Source organism: Bacillus rossius, chromosome 1 (assembly GCF_032445375.1).
Source record: "Bacillus rossius redtenbacheri isolate Brsri chromosome 1, Brsri_v3, whole genome shotgun sequence".
Taxonomy (NCBI): Eukaryota; Metazoa; Arthropoda; class Insecta; order Phasmatodea; family Bacillidae; genus Bacillus; species Bacillus rossius.
The window spans coordinates 241,158,657-241,173,988 of record NC_086330.1 but is presented as its reverse complement, the minus strand read 5'-3'; the positions used below and the strand labels follow the sequence as shown (position 1 = coordinate 241,173,988).

General features: G+C 37.8%; 1 protein-coding gene across 1 annotated transcript in view; it reads left to right on the top strand.

Annotated features, from left to right (window-relative positions):
- LOC134527415 (CD63 antigen-like) overlaps positions 1-15,332 on the top strand; it is a 56,324-nt gene that overhangs the window by 30,435 nt on the left and 10,557 nt on the right. The gene's annotated exons all lie outside the window — the stretch shown is intronic.

The window sequence follows — 15,332 nt, the reverse complement described above, 5'->3', positions numbered from 1 at the left end:
GGTGTGGCTCCCCCCTGCTGTGCTATGCAGCTGTGTGCTGTGGCACTATAGGCCCGGCAGACAGTCTGCAGCAGGCCAGCAAGGAACACTTGAATCAGATTCCTACGAAGTTGTGGGCAGACACAATGAAAGAGATTTATTTCCTAGTACAGTAGAATCCCTCCCGAACGACCCCCCTCTGGAACGACCATTCCGTAAGAACGACCAGTTTTCGAGGAACCGTGAAAAAATGAAAAAAAAATGAGTAAAATCGGATGAAAAACAAGTGCGCTACACACTATGTACGGCGCTGCGCGTCACGTTTTTCTTGGCGAGCGCTGTACTGTTGGCAGGCGCACGCATGGCTAAAAATAGATACCACCCCTCCAGAGTCCAGACTGGCCACCCTAGCGATAACGGTAAACAGTGGTGCGCATGCGCATTTCTGTTTCTGTCTCGATCCCGTGTCTTTGTCTTGTGGCTTGTTAGTGTGATCTTGCTCGCTGGTGGATACGCTTCTTTTGCTTGTTGATTCAGATATTTCTTGGTTTTTATTATTGTTGACGACTTATTACGCTTTGTTTCTTGGACGCCGATTTGGTTTGTGGTTTGATTTTGTGAATTTTCTATATTGTTGACGACACACGAATTGGTTTTTGGATTTTGATTTGGTAAAATTACTGGCTTGATTCTATGAACGATCGTTGATGACACGCAGTTTTACACGGATTTTGATTTTTTTTTTTTTGGGTTTTTCGTTTCGCATTTGTGAAAATGAGTGCCAAGCGAAATACACTTTCGCTAATGAAAAAATATGAGATCATCCAGCAAGTGGATAAGAAAACAATTTCCAAGACTAAGATAGCGCAGCAATACAACATTCCGAAGTCTACTCTCTTCACGATTCTCAAACAGAGAGAAGAAATTGTGAATGCAGTACAGAAGCAAGGCCGCAATGTGCAACTGAAAAATTTGAGGGGCGCAACTTATGAAAACTTGGACGAAGCTATGTTGGAGTGGTTTGGTGAGCTGAGAGCTCAAAATTTGCCTGTGAGTGGGCCAATGATGTTGGCAAAGGCGGACGAACTTGCTTTGAAGTTAGGTTTGACAGACTTCAAGCGTTCAGTCGGGTGGCTGAATCGTTTCAAGGCTCGGCATGGAATATCCAGCCACAAGATAGTCGGCGAAAGTGCGTCGGTTGATCCGAAGTCTGTAAGTGAGTGGTTGCCCTTGCTTCAGAACATCGTCAGCCGATACCAGCCTCGAGACGTTTACAACGCAGACGAGCTGGGGATGTTTTATAACCTCTTGCCAGACCGTACTCTTGCGGTGAAAGGGGACGTATGCAAGGGTGCGAAGAGGAGCAAGGAGCCTCACCGTCCTCCTTTGCTGCAACATGGACGGCAGCGACAAAATGAAGCCCCTAGTAATAGGAAAGTCAAAAAAACTGAGAGGTTTCAAGGGGAACATTCTTCATTGCGACTACGACTTCAACAAAACGTGGATGAATGCAGCAGTTTTCACGAAGTGGCTTCGCAGCTTTGATGTGAAAATGGGTGTGATGAATAGGAAAGTTGTCCTGTTCGTCGACAATTGCCCTGCGCATCCTCCGCTCGATAACCTCAGAAATATTGAGCTGGTGTTCTTGCCTAAGAACACCACCAGCGTGCTTCAGCCTCTGGACCAGGGGATAATCCAGCAGGTGAAGCTGAAGTACCGGGAAATGCTTGTGCGGAGCATGGTGTTGCAGCATAACATCGGGAAAGAGATGAAGAAGTGGGACGTGTATAGGGCAACGGAAGCGATTGTTACCAGCTGGAGGGCATTGAAACCAGAAGTAATCGCCAACTGTTTCCGACACGCCAACTTCGTCACACCAGTCGACGATGTGCCTCTCGCTGCCACCAACCCTGAAAACCCTGACGACCCTGACGACCCACCCACAGTGGACGCCGAGCTCCAGCCGGGCCCCTCGACGAAGCCGCAGCATCAGATTTTCACTCTGCCATGCGACGACGAATCGTGGCAGCAATTGGCCCCAGACTGCACGTTTGCAGAGTTCGTGACAGCGGATGACAACGTTGCAGTTAGGGGTACACAAGATGATGATTCCGATGATGTCAAGGGGCAGGAGCCGAGCGATGAAGATGAGGAGGAGGAGGAGTGTGAGGGAGAAGCAGAAGAGCCAGAAGTTGTGCCGACGACGAGAGACGTCCTCAAAGCTGGGGATGTCTATGAATATCTTCTGAGGCGGCATGGTGCGAGTGATGCTGTGTGGTCCTGCTTAACGCAGTTGAAAGAGTTTGCAGAAAATGCCATCTTGAAAAAAAAGCAGGCAACGATAAAGGACTTTTTTAAAAAGTAAGGCGATAAATAAAGTGTTAGGTGTTGTGTATTTATTTTTTTTATGTTCGTTAATGTTTTTTTTTGTTTTACGTCTCGTCGACGTGTCTAACAAGTATGACTTTGAAGGACAAAAATGCTTAAAAAAAATTAATTAACAGCTGCCGCATATATCATGTTGGATAATACTGTAATCTGGTGAGTTTTTTTTTTTTCAATTGTTCTTTGTTGTTATTGTTACATATATGTATACACTGCTCCACTGCTTACAAGCATAGTTTATTGAACTAAAAGTGTATTTGGAATTAAATTTTTCGGGTTATCTTGAATATAGCTTAAATATATTTTTTGTTTATCATTATCTGAAGCTGTAAAAAAAAACGTTGCCATCGCTTCGGCCCATTTTTGTGTTTCGGCCGCTCTATATTTCAAACCACCCAGTTACGTACCATGTCAAATAGCTTTTTGGCCCGACCCTTATTTATAACAACCTCAGCTGTCACACTTTTAAAACCCAGGGAAAATACTCTGACGTCCGCTTCCCTTCTCACGTCGGTTGGATATTATGTCCGCCGCCCGTTAGCTCGCCTGGCGCCGAGAGACGAGTCTGGCAGGCATCCGGCGTGGCGGGACGAATGGTGACGCCGAAAGAGAGGGAGGGGGGGGGGCAATAAATGGATAAAAAATAAACTACCCACGTTACATAACGTTAGCACGATGTTATTTTAAAGCTGCCCAAATAAAGGACGGTTCTTTCCGTGAAACGGCCGGGGGGGGGGGGGGGGGGGATTGGCCAAAAATTGCCGAAATTCTCTGGAACGACCCTTCCGTAAGTACGACCGTTTTTTCGGGAACCGTGAGGGGTCGTTCCAGCGGGATTCTACTGTAATATAATAGGTTAAAACAAATGTAAATATCAAATCATAAAATCAATTTATTTTACAGCAAATGATTATAAGTACAGTAGAATCACGTTATAAAGTACATCAATAAAGCCTCAACTTTCATACTTAGTAATGAAAGTACTTTATTCTGAAAGTCTATATATTTACCTTTAAAATGTAGTATTTTTGAAGTTTTAAAAATTTAAAGGGTAAATATGTAGTTTAGCGGTATTTCTGAAAAATAATGTTAAAAGTCCGAAACTACTTTTATTCTATGCTCTTTAACTTCCTCTTTTCATTAAACCCGGTGGAGATAAGAAATTCCAAATACTTTAGGAGATATCGCCGTTCTTATTTTGCTATACAAGACCTGTGTAATCATTCGGCAGTCACAATTTTTTTTATTGCCTTGTGTTCGTGAATGCCTAATTAATTAAAATAGTCTATTGGGTCAGGTAAGTTACATTTTAAATACTTTCAAACTAAGCTGACATTAAAAATAATGTGAATTAATTTTAATTGTTCTTTAGTTTTAAAGTATGTATTTATAATGTAACTGACCTGACCTAACAAACCGGGACAACGGATGAACAGTAACAACTCACGTAATATTTTTTTTTTACTTATAACTTGCGCAACAATATCCAAATAACAAATAAAACATTAAAATTTGAAACGTTAAAAACTCATCTAAGTTAGAGGTGGGTACAATTCCTTTGCCATTAGTAGAAAATGATGAAGTAGTTAACCTACGTCGTGAAAAAAAAAAAAATACTCGTAAACAAGAAACAATGTCTAATGCCGCATGAATGCACAGGTATTGTGATGGAAATTAAAAAATTCTATATCTCCTAAAGTATTTGGAATTTCTTATCTCCGCCGGGTTTAATGAAAAGAGGACATTAAAGAGCGTATAATAAAAGTATTTTCGGATTTTTAACATTTTTTTTTGCAAATACTTTAAACTACATATTTACCATTGAAAGTAATAGGTAGGGAAGGGAATTTTTCGGTACTTTCAAGTGGCATAAAGCTGTATTTTCAAACCCAGAAAGCGGGTACTTTCAGGAAGGGAAAATCGGTGTTTTCATATTAAGTGTTTTAATGATTCCGCAATAGTTTTCTCATTATGTATAAACAATTTTAACCTTCTGATGCTTCCAATTGTGAATTAATAAATGGGGAAGTGTTTTTTAACTGAGGAAATGCCATAATACATATGAAAACAAAGCAAATACGGTAACATTTAATTTATTGCAAATAATTACTAAAAAAAAAGTTTAAAAAATTCACAGACAACCCTTAGAAAATACTTGTAAAAACAATGTAATACACTGAAACACTTAATACATTTTCTTTTTAACATAATGTCTATGTAAGGAAACAGCGAAGTTTAAATTTCAAAATAAATTGCAGTGAACATTTCAACATTTTCTTGTTTCAGGCGATGACGCTTATCACTTAAAATGTTGTTGTAGTTAGAAAAAAACCTTTCACAGTCAATGTTAGCACATGGTAACCACACAGACTGCAAAGCAGCACGAGCAAAGTCAGGATGGTTCACTGAAACTGCCATAAGGAGTGAAACAATGTCAACAGTTTGGTTTTCACTCAACTTTTTTTGCACAAGAAACTGCAGTTCCTTGTACCCTTGAAGTAAAATGTCTTCACAGACCTTGGAGAGCAAGAAGAGCTTTTTCAATTTTTTGCCGAGTTCGGGAGAGATGCTTTCGAGCACAATTTCCGAGGGATCAAATACAGCAACATGTTGATAAAATTTCTGAGAAGGATCACCTGCCTTTAATGACAGGAGTTTTGTTGATGCATGTGATGCTGCTTTCACCAAGGCAGATGTGATTTTCCCTTTGAAGACAGCTTTTTCACAAGCAATCAAGAGCTCATTTACTTTCTGCCCAAAGTTTCCGCTTGTAGCAAGCTGCAAAACCTGCTCTATTTTGCGGATTTCACCACTGAGTGTGTGACTGCAAGGATATGATGACCCTTCCAGTTTCTTGATAAGGTGTACAGTAGCCTCACACACTTCTTTTACAAAATCTGCCTGGATTTTCACACATTTAACATCATCCCTTGATGCCGTAGTGAAGTACTCTACTCCAGTGTTGTTGATACAGGAAATTTCATCACTGGTCAAAAATTCGACAATGGCATCAAGATTGTCGGCGAGGTAGGAGGCGGAGTCGTACCAGGAAGACCACCTCGTCAACACTGGCATTGGAAACAGGGGAATGTCCTCACATGGGAACTTTTCATCCAGGAACTTCTTAAAAAAATGTTATCTCTTGCGTGTGTTTAAAAATGCTGACTTTACTTTGGCAAGAGCCTTCTGAAGCTCAGGGAGGTTTTTTCCAAGCTCATTAACAACTAAAGTGAGCTTGTGAGCCCAGCACTGCACAATAAGCACATGGTCGGCCATGATGTCTTTTAGTGTGTCAAAACACTTAGCCATGTATCTGACAGAGTCCGAAACAAGCGCTAACACGGTGTCAGTCAATATTGTACTTCTTTAGGGAATCCAAAATAGCCCTGGAGCAGTTTTTGGCATTGACTGTTTCCTGAGTATGGACATCACCAACAACAGTATCAATTTTTTCACTGCTATCAATTACTTTAAATAGCACAACAAATACACAGCTTCCTCTTGAGTCCGTAGTTTCATCGCACAGAATTACTAACAGTTTGTCTTTCACCTTTTCTCTTACTACATCCTCTCTCTCTTACTGCATTGATGGAAGATGCGTTTCTTTTAGTACTCTTAGACAAGGAATATCACCAGCACCTTCAACAAACTCGTTCAGGAAATCTTTCAGATGCGGAATTTTGAAGTTTTTTTAGCGGAATATTTGCTTTCAGAAAAGTTTCCGTCACTCGTTTGCCGAGGTATTCAGCAGTTATTTTCTTCCTTTCCGCACTACTGAAGCATGTAGCGATCAAAGTCTGTAATTTTGATTCAGGGCAACCTTTTTCTGCACTGATGTGTTTGGCAGATTTTAGGTGTTTTTCTATTGAATCTTTACGCTCTCACGCAACCTGGCACTTGCAAAATTTGCACATTACGGTGCGGCTAGCCGAGCAATAGAATCCGTTTTTCTGATATTGAAATGCCCTGTCGCGAGCACTTAATTTATTGTTCGGCATTTTCTATACCTACTCTCACTTCAAATCACCTTTGGAATATTTTTAATTCAGCATGATCAAATTACCAATATTTGCCAGTAGTACAAGATAATTTGTTTATTTACATCTACATACGTACGTGCGCTAGGCAAGTTTTACCGTGACTGCTTTCGGGCAGGTGCGCACTGCGAAGGTCGTGGTACTTGAGAGATGGGTTGCGAGGGGGGTAGTGAAGTGTGTTGAAGACGAGGGAGGCAAAGCTATTTTTAGAGTAGAGCAGCCCGAAAGATAGTCGCCTAACAACAGTGACGTCTTCCTGCGTGCATTCCAACCACCTGCATCTCTCTTTGTCACTATTGCCCTCTTCTCTATCAAGTCACGCTTGGCCAAGCCAGTCTGCATCATCCCCCCCCCTCCTTACCGGCCGTTACATAAATACAGTGAAACCTTGCTATTACGAGAGTTGACAATGGCGAGAGAAATCCTTGTAACTACGAGTACTCGTAATAACCGAATATAGAAAATTTAAGTCTAAGTTAGATTCCTGATTTTTCCAAAAATGTTTTAATTTTACACCATATCTCGAAAACGGTGCACTTTAGTGAAAAATCAGATAGAATAAAAGTTGTAGCAAATTAAATTACCAATAGGAAAGGTCTCCATGAAATTTTTTGTGTCTACGACGGTTTTTGTTTTAATCACAAATGAAATGGTTCGACGTAATTGGCGCTAGGAGTGGGCGAAGCTTCGAAAGTTCGAATTTGAGTCGAACATTTGTTATATGAGAATTTGTACTCGAAAAATGAAATTATTCGAAGATCGAAAAATAGAAAAAAATTTCAAGAGTTTTTAAGCTAATCTTTTACTATACATACATTGCCTAAAAGTTAAAGAATGCCTACGATCAATAACATCAACTTTGAGTTAACTTAGCATAATGAGAACACACACATGCTTAGCCTAAGCCTATATGCCTGATCATTAAAACTAACCTCAAACATAATACAAATATGTTAGTTATACTTTGTTCAACTTACATTGGTTTAGAGTAAAATAATTGCCAGTATCGTATTTTGCTGAGAAAATGGCAAATTGCAACTCCCAATTTTCATGTCTAGAATCGTGCCAGATTCATTCCCGACTTCGGTATTAGTCTTAATATCGCCCCACAACAACTCTTTTTCTATGCATAAATTACGTCAATAATGATTTAACGTGATACAATATCACCAATGGACTTATAAAACAGCAGTTACGGCACTGGATCCAATGAAATAAGATTATTGAATAAAATTAATTTATAAATAAACAGGGAAAATATTCCATGGATGGAACAGTAGAAAAAATGAGTTAAGTGAATAATTGTAAACAAAAATGGCGACCATAGAACCACTCCGTTTTTCACCCACACACTTTCTACACTTCTTAGGCCGGGCCTGCATTTGTGCAAAGAGTAAAAAAAATTTTTTTACATTGTAAGGAATGAAATAAACAATGAGTAGTTTGTCTCTAAACGACTGTGCGCGTAAGCTGAAGGCCAAAAGTAAAAAAAAGTTTATTTTTACCTTCAATCGTTCTTGTTCAATATAATTACTTATTATTGTTATTATTATTATTTTACGATAACAACGTAGAAAGTTCAGCCGGCCGTATAAAATATTACCATACAGTATTTAGTTGTATACAAATAGCAAATGTTACGTGACTAAGTTTTTGGCAATGGTTCAAAAGGCCTAAGTTAATGGAGAATGTTTCATTGATGGTTATGTATTAGCAAACGTGTAATAAGCAATCTGCAGCAATCTCCACTGCAGTGGAGAGATAAAGGAAAACTTAAATATCCTAAACTGGCAAATGTTGCTCTGAAGTATTTAAGTATTCCTGCCACAAGTGTATCAAGTGAGAGGGTATTTTCTTCCTCCGGAAATGTGGTGACAGCACATCATCAATCCCTGACACCTCAACATGTGCAGGACAATTTAAATAAGTTTTGAAAAATATTTTCTGTCACCAAACTTGTAGTTTATTACAGGGTTCGTACGGTCCTGGAATGTCCTGGAACTTTTACCATGTCCTTAAAAGGTCTTGAAAAGTCCTTGAATTCAATCCAGTCCTTGGAAAGTCCTTGAACTTTCAGGTAACATAATATTCCAGTTAGTTTCCCATCGTTAAAATCCTAGCTTAGGAATACAAAACCATAATTTGTTTCTTATTTCTAGAATATAATTTGCTTGACGTGAACAGACGATAACCGAGTGAATTTTCGTAAAAAAAAAAATGGATTTGGGAATTTCTCGTGTTCTATTGGCAACGACATTTATCGGTTATGGTGCGTAATAATGCTTTGCGTAACTGTGTTATTGGATATAGTTTGGTACACAAGAGTAAATGTGGTATCGCGTGGTAGTTGTGGTATCGATTTTTAAAATATGCAGGATAAATATGGTATAGTAGTAAATGTGGTACAAACAAAAGAAGTTAGATGCAAGATGGTGGTTTTGCTTTGTACTTTTTCCGGATTTACATGCTTCTGTAATTGTATGGCATTGTCGGAGTGATTGGAAAGGGAAAAGTGTTATTTCTAGAAATGTTTTAACATCAGTTCCGACTTCGTTTTTAGTTTATACTTCCTACGAGTTGCGAAAAGATTTTTTTGCCGGCTTTGATATTTGCATCAAATAGCCTATTTGTTTGCATTTTGATTTAATTTTTGCGGCTGTCGTATGTAAAAACTACATTTTTTCACACTTTCTCTTATTATTTTCCTTCAACGTGTTTGATAATGCTTTTGGTGTTTTTATGTACCTATGCAACTTGAGAGATACTGTTAACATTTTTTCTCAAAATGCCTGGAAACTGTACTTTTAACGATTTGTGGTTACGTAACCCAAAATTCAGTAAATGGCTATAAAAAACGACTAACAGAAATAAAGCCAAATGTGTTTTATGTAGTAGTGTTTTCGATATCAGTAACATGGGTGTATCGGCGTTAACGAGTCATATGGGTGGGAAGAAACATGTCGCTCTGGCAAGTGAGAAGCCAAAACTTGGAATACAAGTATATCTCGGTGGTAAACAGCCTTCACAAGATGGCCAATCTACAAGTTTAGCAGTCGTGAAACCAGATATCCAGAATTCTCAAGATCAGCAGGTAGGCCTGATTAGTTCTTTTATTACTGGCCAGGACACTTTAAAAGCAGAAATTCTGTGGGCCCTTAAAGTATGCAGTAACCATTTTTCATACAAGTCCTGTGAGGATATTGGGCCCTTGTTCAGACAAATGTTTCCTGATAGCAGTGTTGCCAAAGGCTTTTCGTTGGGAGAAACAAAGTGTGCCTATATGTGTTGTTTTGGGATAGCACCTTATTTTAGGTCCTTACTCATGGAAAAAATTCGAAAGGAAGATTCGTATGTTCTGCTTTTTGACGAGAGTGTTAACCGAAAACTTCATCAGAAGCAATTGGATTACCATATTAGATATTGGGATACCGACAAAGTCGTCTCATGCTATATGCACTCTAGTTTCTTGGGACATGCAACTGCAGAAGACATGTTTAGTTCGTATGAAAAACTCAGTTCTGAAATTTTTCTTCCCAGCATGCCTTTACTGCAGCTCTCCATGGATGGTCCAAATGTCAATTGGAAATTTTACGACATGGTTTGTGATCAACTGAAGAAAGACACAAATAAAACAGTGATACAAACTGGCAGTTGTGGGTTACACATACTTCATGGTGCATTTAAGTATGGATCAGTTTCATCTACCTGGGATGTGGAGAGAATTTTGTCAAGTATGTATTATCTTTTTAAGGACTCTCCAGCTAGGAGGGAAGATTATGTGAATGTGACCAGTAGTACTCTTTTTCCTTTAAAATTTTGTGCTGTTAGGTGGATAGAGAATTCGATAGTTGCAGCTCATGCTATTGAAATGTGGCCTCATATGCTCAAGTATGTAAAGTCTGTAACAGACAAAAATGTTCCCAACCCCAACACCAAATCTTTCATGGCCATCAAAGAAGCGGCAGCTGACCCACTCACGCCTGTAAAACTGCTAGTATTTCAGTCAATTGCCAAAGAAGTGGAACCATTTTTGATAGCATATCAAACTGATAAGCCAGTTCTGCCATTTTTAGGGAAAGATATGTTGAAATTGCTGCGAAGCCTAATGGAAAGGTTTATCAAAGATGATATTATGAAGAATGCAAATTCTTGTGGCAAACTTGTCAGAGTTGAAGTTGCAAAGAAAGAAAACCATTTGCCAGCAACCAAAGTCTATTTAGGATTTGCTGCAGAAAATAGAGTAAAAGATTTGGTTCACAAGAATGTAAGCAAGGATCGTGACATTATACAGTTACGAATGGAATGTCGTGATTTTCTCTTGGAAATTGTGAAAAAGTTGTTGAACAAGTGTCCTTTACAATATTCTGTTGTTAGGAACCTCAGTTGTTTGGACCCTAGAGAAATGAATGACCAAAAAATTTGCACTACCCGGTTTTCATTAGTATTGAAAATTTTGGTAGATGCAGGGCGAGTTGAAGAAACAGACTGCGATGCATTACTTTCAGCTTACAAAGATTTTATTCTGGAGTTTGGTTCGTCATCACAGTTTCGAAATTTCAAACCTGAAGCTGACCGTTTGGATTCATTGTTATTTGGTAGTGCAAACTCTAGTTCCAACTACGTAGGATTATGGTGTGTGATGAAAATGCTGTTGATTTTGTCACATGGACAAGCCTCTGTTGAGAGAGGTTTCTCAGTTAACAGGCAAATTGAAGTAGAAAACATGCATGACCGTACAGTAATTTCGCAGAGAATCATTTGTCAGCATGTTACATCTGTTGGTGGTGTCTCAAATGTAAACATTACAAATGATCTGATAGCTTCAGCAGCAAGCGCACGCCAAAAATGGCAAAGCTTTTTGGAAGAGAAAAGGCGCAAGAAAGAAACAGAACAGCAGAAGTTAAAACGAAAAAATATCACAGATGAAATAGATGAACTCAAGACCAAGAAACAAAGAATCGAAGCAGATATTTGTGAACTCACAAAATCAGCTGATAGGTTCTCTGAACAGGCGGAAGCAACCGGTAGTTTAACCATGGTGTCAAAGTCCAACAGCCTTCGAAGAACAGCCAAAGAAAAATCTGCATCCCTTGCTGAAGTAAACAGACAGTTATGTGAGAAGTTAGAAGAATATAAAAATCACTAAGGTATTGTGTGAATGTTACGTAGGTTTTTAGGTAGGGATTAAATTTAGTAGAAAAACATACTTAACATACTAAAAATACAAAAGCAGAAATAGAAATGTTGCGAAACTAAACTTAATTTGACTTACTTAAGTAAAAATTTGATGTAGCTAATATAATTTATTTTTACTGTGGTCCTTGAAAAATTATTGTACAGTCCTTGAAAAGTCCTTGGAAAGTCCTTGAAAGTTAATTGTAAGTTCCTGTAAGAACCCTGTTATTATGTACTTTAATATTTCGAATTTCTTGCATTTAAATGTGCATATATTTTATGCATCTGTGAATTACATTTATTTTTTATATTCAACCTAGCTTGTAGGTTTAAAGATTTGTACATTTATTATAAATAAGATTGTTGCATTGTTTGGTGTTTGCATTTAAGAAATTCTTTGATTTGGCCTAGTATTCAATATTCGATTTAAATTCGGGAGTATTTCTAAATATTTGCTTCGAAATAAAAATATGTATATTCGCCCACCCCTAATGTCCGCGCTCCGAGACACAGCTAAAATAATCACTGTGCCCTGCATGAACAAGGAGAGGAGGTGGATGGGAGAAAAATGGGTGGGGAAAGAGGGAGGGGAGGAGGGAAGGATGTCTACTATCCACTATCCTAGCTGCATAAGCTGAAGCTGTTTCTGAAAGGAAATACCAGCGTGTGTAGTGGATGTCGTGGTATGGCACAGCTCAGACGCTGTTGCGATAAGACTAGAAATTTTCCACAATTCAATGATGGATCACTACAATACATGCACAAATTGCTGAAAAATGGTTGCAGTGTCATGCATGAAATATTGTCATTAAAAGCGTGGGATAATGCACGGGAAAACAATTTTGTTGATGCAGGTAGTAGGCCTAAGTGGAATATAAGCTTCATGCGTTACGAAAACCTGTCAAGATGGACAAGAAAATTGCTTATGTCTGAGGGGGAGATATGGTCACGACAGCATACACGTTTATTTTTAGATTTCCTCCTCTACCCAAAGCTAGACAGAAACTGTCCGTGGGGGGGGGGGGGGGAGGGGCGGAAAGTGAAGGGGAAGGGAAACTTGTCGCCTTCAAGTGATAGCGCTAAACAGAGAGAGAGAGAGCATGTTGTTTCTCACAAGTTCCCCCCCCCCCCCTCCGCCCACCGCTCTTCCTTCTTTGTCCCTCCCTCTCTTCAACTTGCTAGAGTCCCAGTCCGCCGATGCGACGTAGCGACCACAAAACAAGAAGGGATAGTAGCGATGCACCACGTGCAATCCCCCCCCCTTCCCCTCTCCAAAAATCGCTCCTCTTGCTGGCTGTGTTTACTACGTAAATTTTTTTTTCTTTTTTTGGAGATGCCATTCAAATCATCGTACTTACGGGAGGACCGACAAAGAAGCACTCCTAATTACCAGTATGATTTACGTAGTCAAAACTATGGTGCATTACAAAACTGTCATAACTTCGAAGGTCTAGTAGTAGCGAGGTTCCACAGTAGATAATCCCGTTTTTTCACACCGTTCGCTTTGTGATTTTATTACCCTGTTGCATTTGCCATCAAATACAACGGTTTGTAATTAAGTGTATGTTTAAAACTGTTTTATTAACAATAATGTGCAAGTTTTGCTATTTTTCGTGACTATGCTATATTTCGCATTTTGCCTCAGAATTCGTGCGAATACGCAAATTATTCGCGACCGCAAAAATTCCCTTCCCTATGTATTATTCACATCGTTCAGCACAGTATTTGGTAATACTGCAGAGGCTAGGCTGCATTCATGATAGCAGCGAACAGCTTAGTTGCACTTGCAGAGAACAGAATTCAAAGCTACATTCGCATACAAAACAAAAGTTGTCAAAATTGTCATTTTCAAACAAAAATTTGTTAGTTATAAATATATGAAGCATATTTTTACCTAAATCCAAGCATTTTTTCCCCCACTGTTTTGTTTGACTGCCTTTTTCATATTTGGTTACACGTTGCTTAAAATTTTCTTTAATTATATTGTTCATTTATTTCATTCTTTTGTTTCCACAATAAACATTTAAATTTGAATTTAATCTTTAACACTACTGCTTTCCATAAATTTACAAAAGAACTAGTTAATTCTTGTATAGCTATCTATCATGCTGATTGGGTACATAAGGGCCTCTTCCATTCTTTCATTAAATGTAGTGGTGCACCGATGCGGATACCGATGAATCGTAATCTGCGATTATGGGTACTTACCGATTAATCGTAATCGGCGATTATCTTAATGATTACTTTGCCGATTATTTACGTCCCGGCGTAATTAAGTAGGTTTTTACCGTGTAATATTTTGTTACACATTTTAGGACGAAATATGGTAATATTTGTATATATTACAAAATTAATCTAACTGCATCATATCATAATTACAGATATTTCGTTAAGTTTAATAAATCTCATTGGTTCAAACAATAAAAAATGCATTTTTCTTACACGTTTATTTACGTTTTGTCTTTTGTTTAGTGGCCTTGTACATTACGTATAGCCAGAGAAGTAAAATAGATGGCACGCAATCAAAATACCACAAACAGTTGCAGTGGATTCTATGACAATCGATCTTTTTGAGTCGTAGTAGCGGTTCAAAATCGTGGTCCCGATACCTTCTAGTTTTTATCACTGCGTTTTACAAACTCATTATGGGCGTCTTTGGTAACATTATCCGTTTGTTATTTGTATGTCACGTGAAAAGTGAAAAAGTATTTATAATTTTATATATTCAGTCAACATAAATAAAATCACATGTGCTAGAATTAGTTTTTAATCATTTTTATATAATTATAGTGAGATGGCGAGTAGGGAGAAAAAAAGTGAAGTGTGGAAACATTTTTCTATAAACTCAAGTGAACAAAATAAAGCAGCATGTTTACATTGTTAAACGGTAATTTCTTGATGCAACCTTATGTGATAGTCGATTATAATGCTAGTTTTCCGCAACAAAAACTTACCCATTGTAAATTACAATTATTAGACTGTATTTCAAGTTGTTTACAATAACAAATATTTAAATAGAATTTAATTTAATTTCCCCTTTCAATGACTAATAGTGTATTTTATATATTTTTATACTGTTATTATAACTGTATTCTCAATTTTACCTAATCTTTTTATTAAATTCACATGGGAATAAATAATTTTGTGTGCATTATTACACTTAAAAAAATTTGTTCATTATAATCAGTAACTGAATCGGTATCTGCCGATTATTGCTCTCATAATCGGTAATCGAATCAGTAATCGGTAAAGTCATATCGGTGCACCACTAATTAAATGACCAAACATAAATGTTACAACTTTATCAAAAATTTTTCTTGTGTTGCAAATCTGCATCATGATTTCAGAAATGGTATCAATCAACATGTGGGAAATAATCACTTTTGATGACCAAATCTACTTTTCCACAAAAATTTTGAAATTTTTCTTAAAACTTAAAAAAAAAGCCTAATTTTGTTGTATTTCACACTATTAATATTTTTGGCTAATGCTACATAAAAGTTCAAATTTATTTTTTGTGCTAGCATATGTCTGCCACCAAATTTAGTTTCTAAATCCTGCTTACAGCATTTAGAAATCCTGTAACATTGTAAACTTTAATTTACATATAGTTTATTGTTTATATATGTACATATATTATTTTTGTGGCAATTTTAAACCACAGTGTAAACCAATACATTATTCAAAAAAGTAATATGAAAGTAATATTTAATATTTGCCACTTACATAACAAACAGCTGGTATGTCAGTATAATG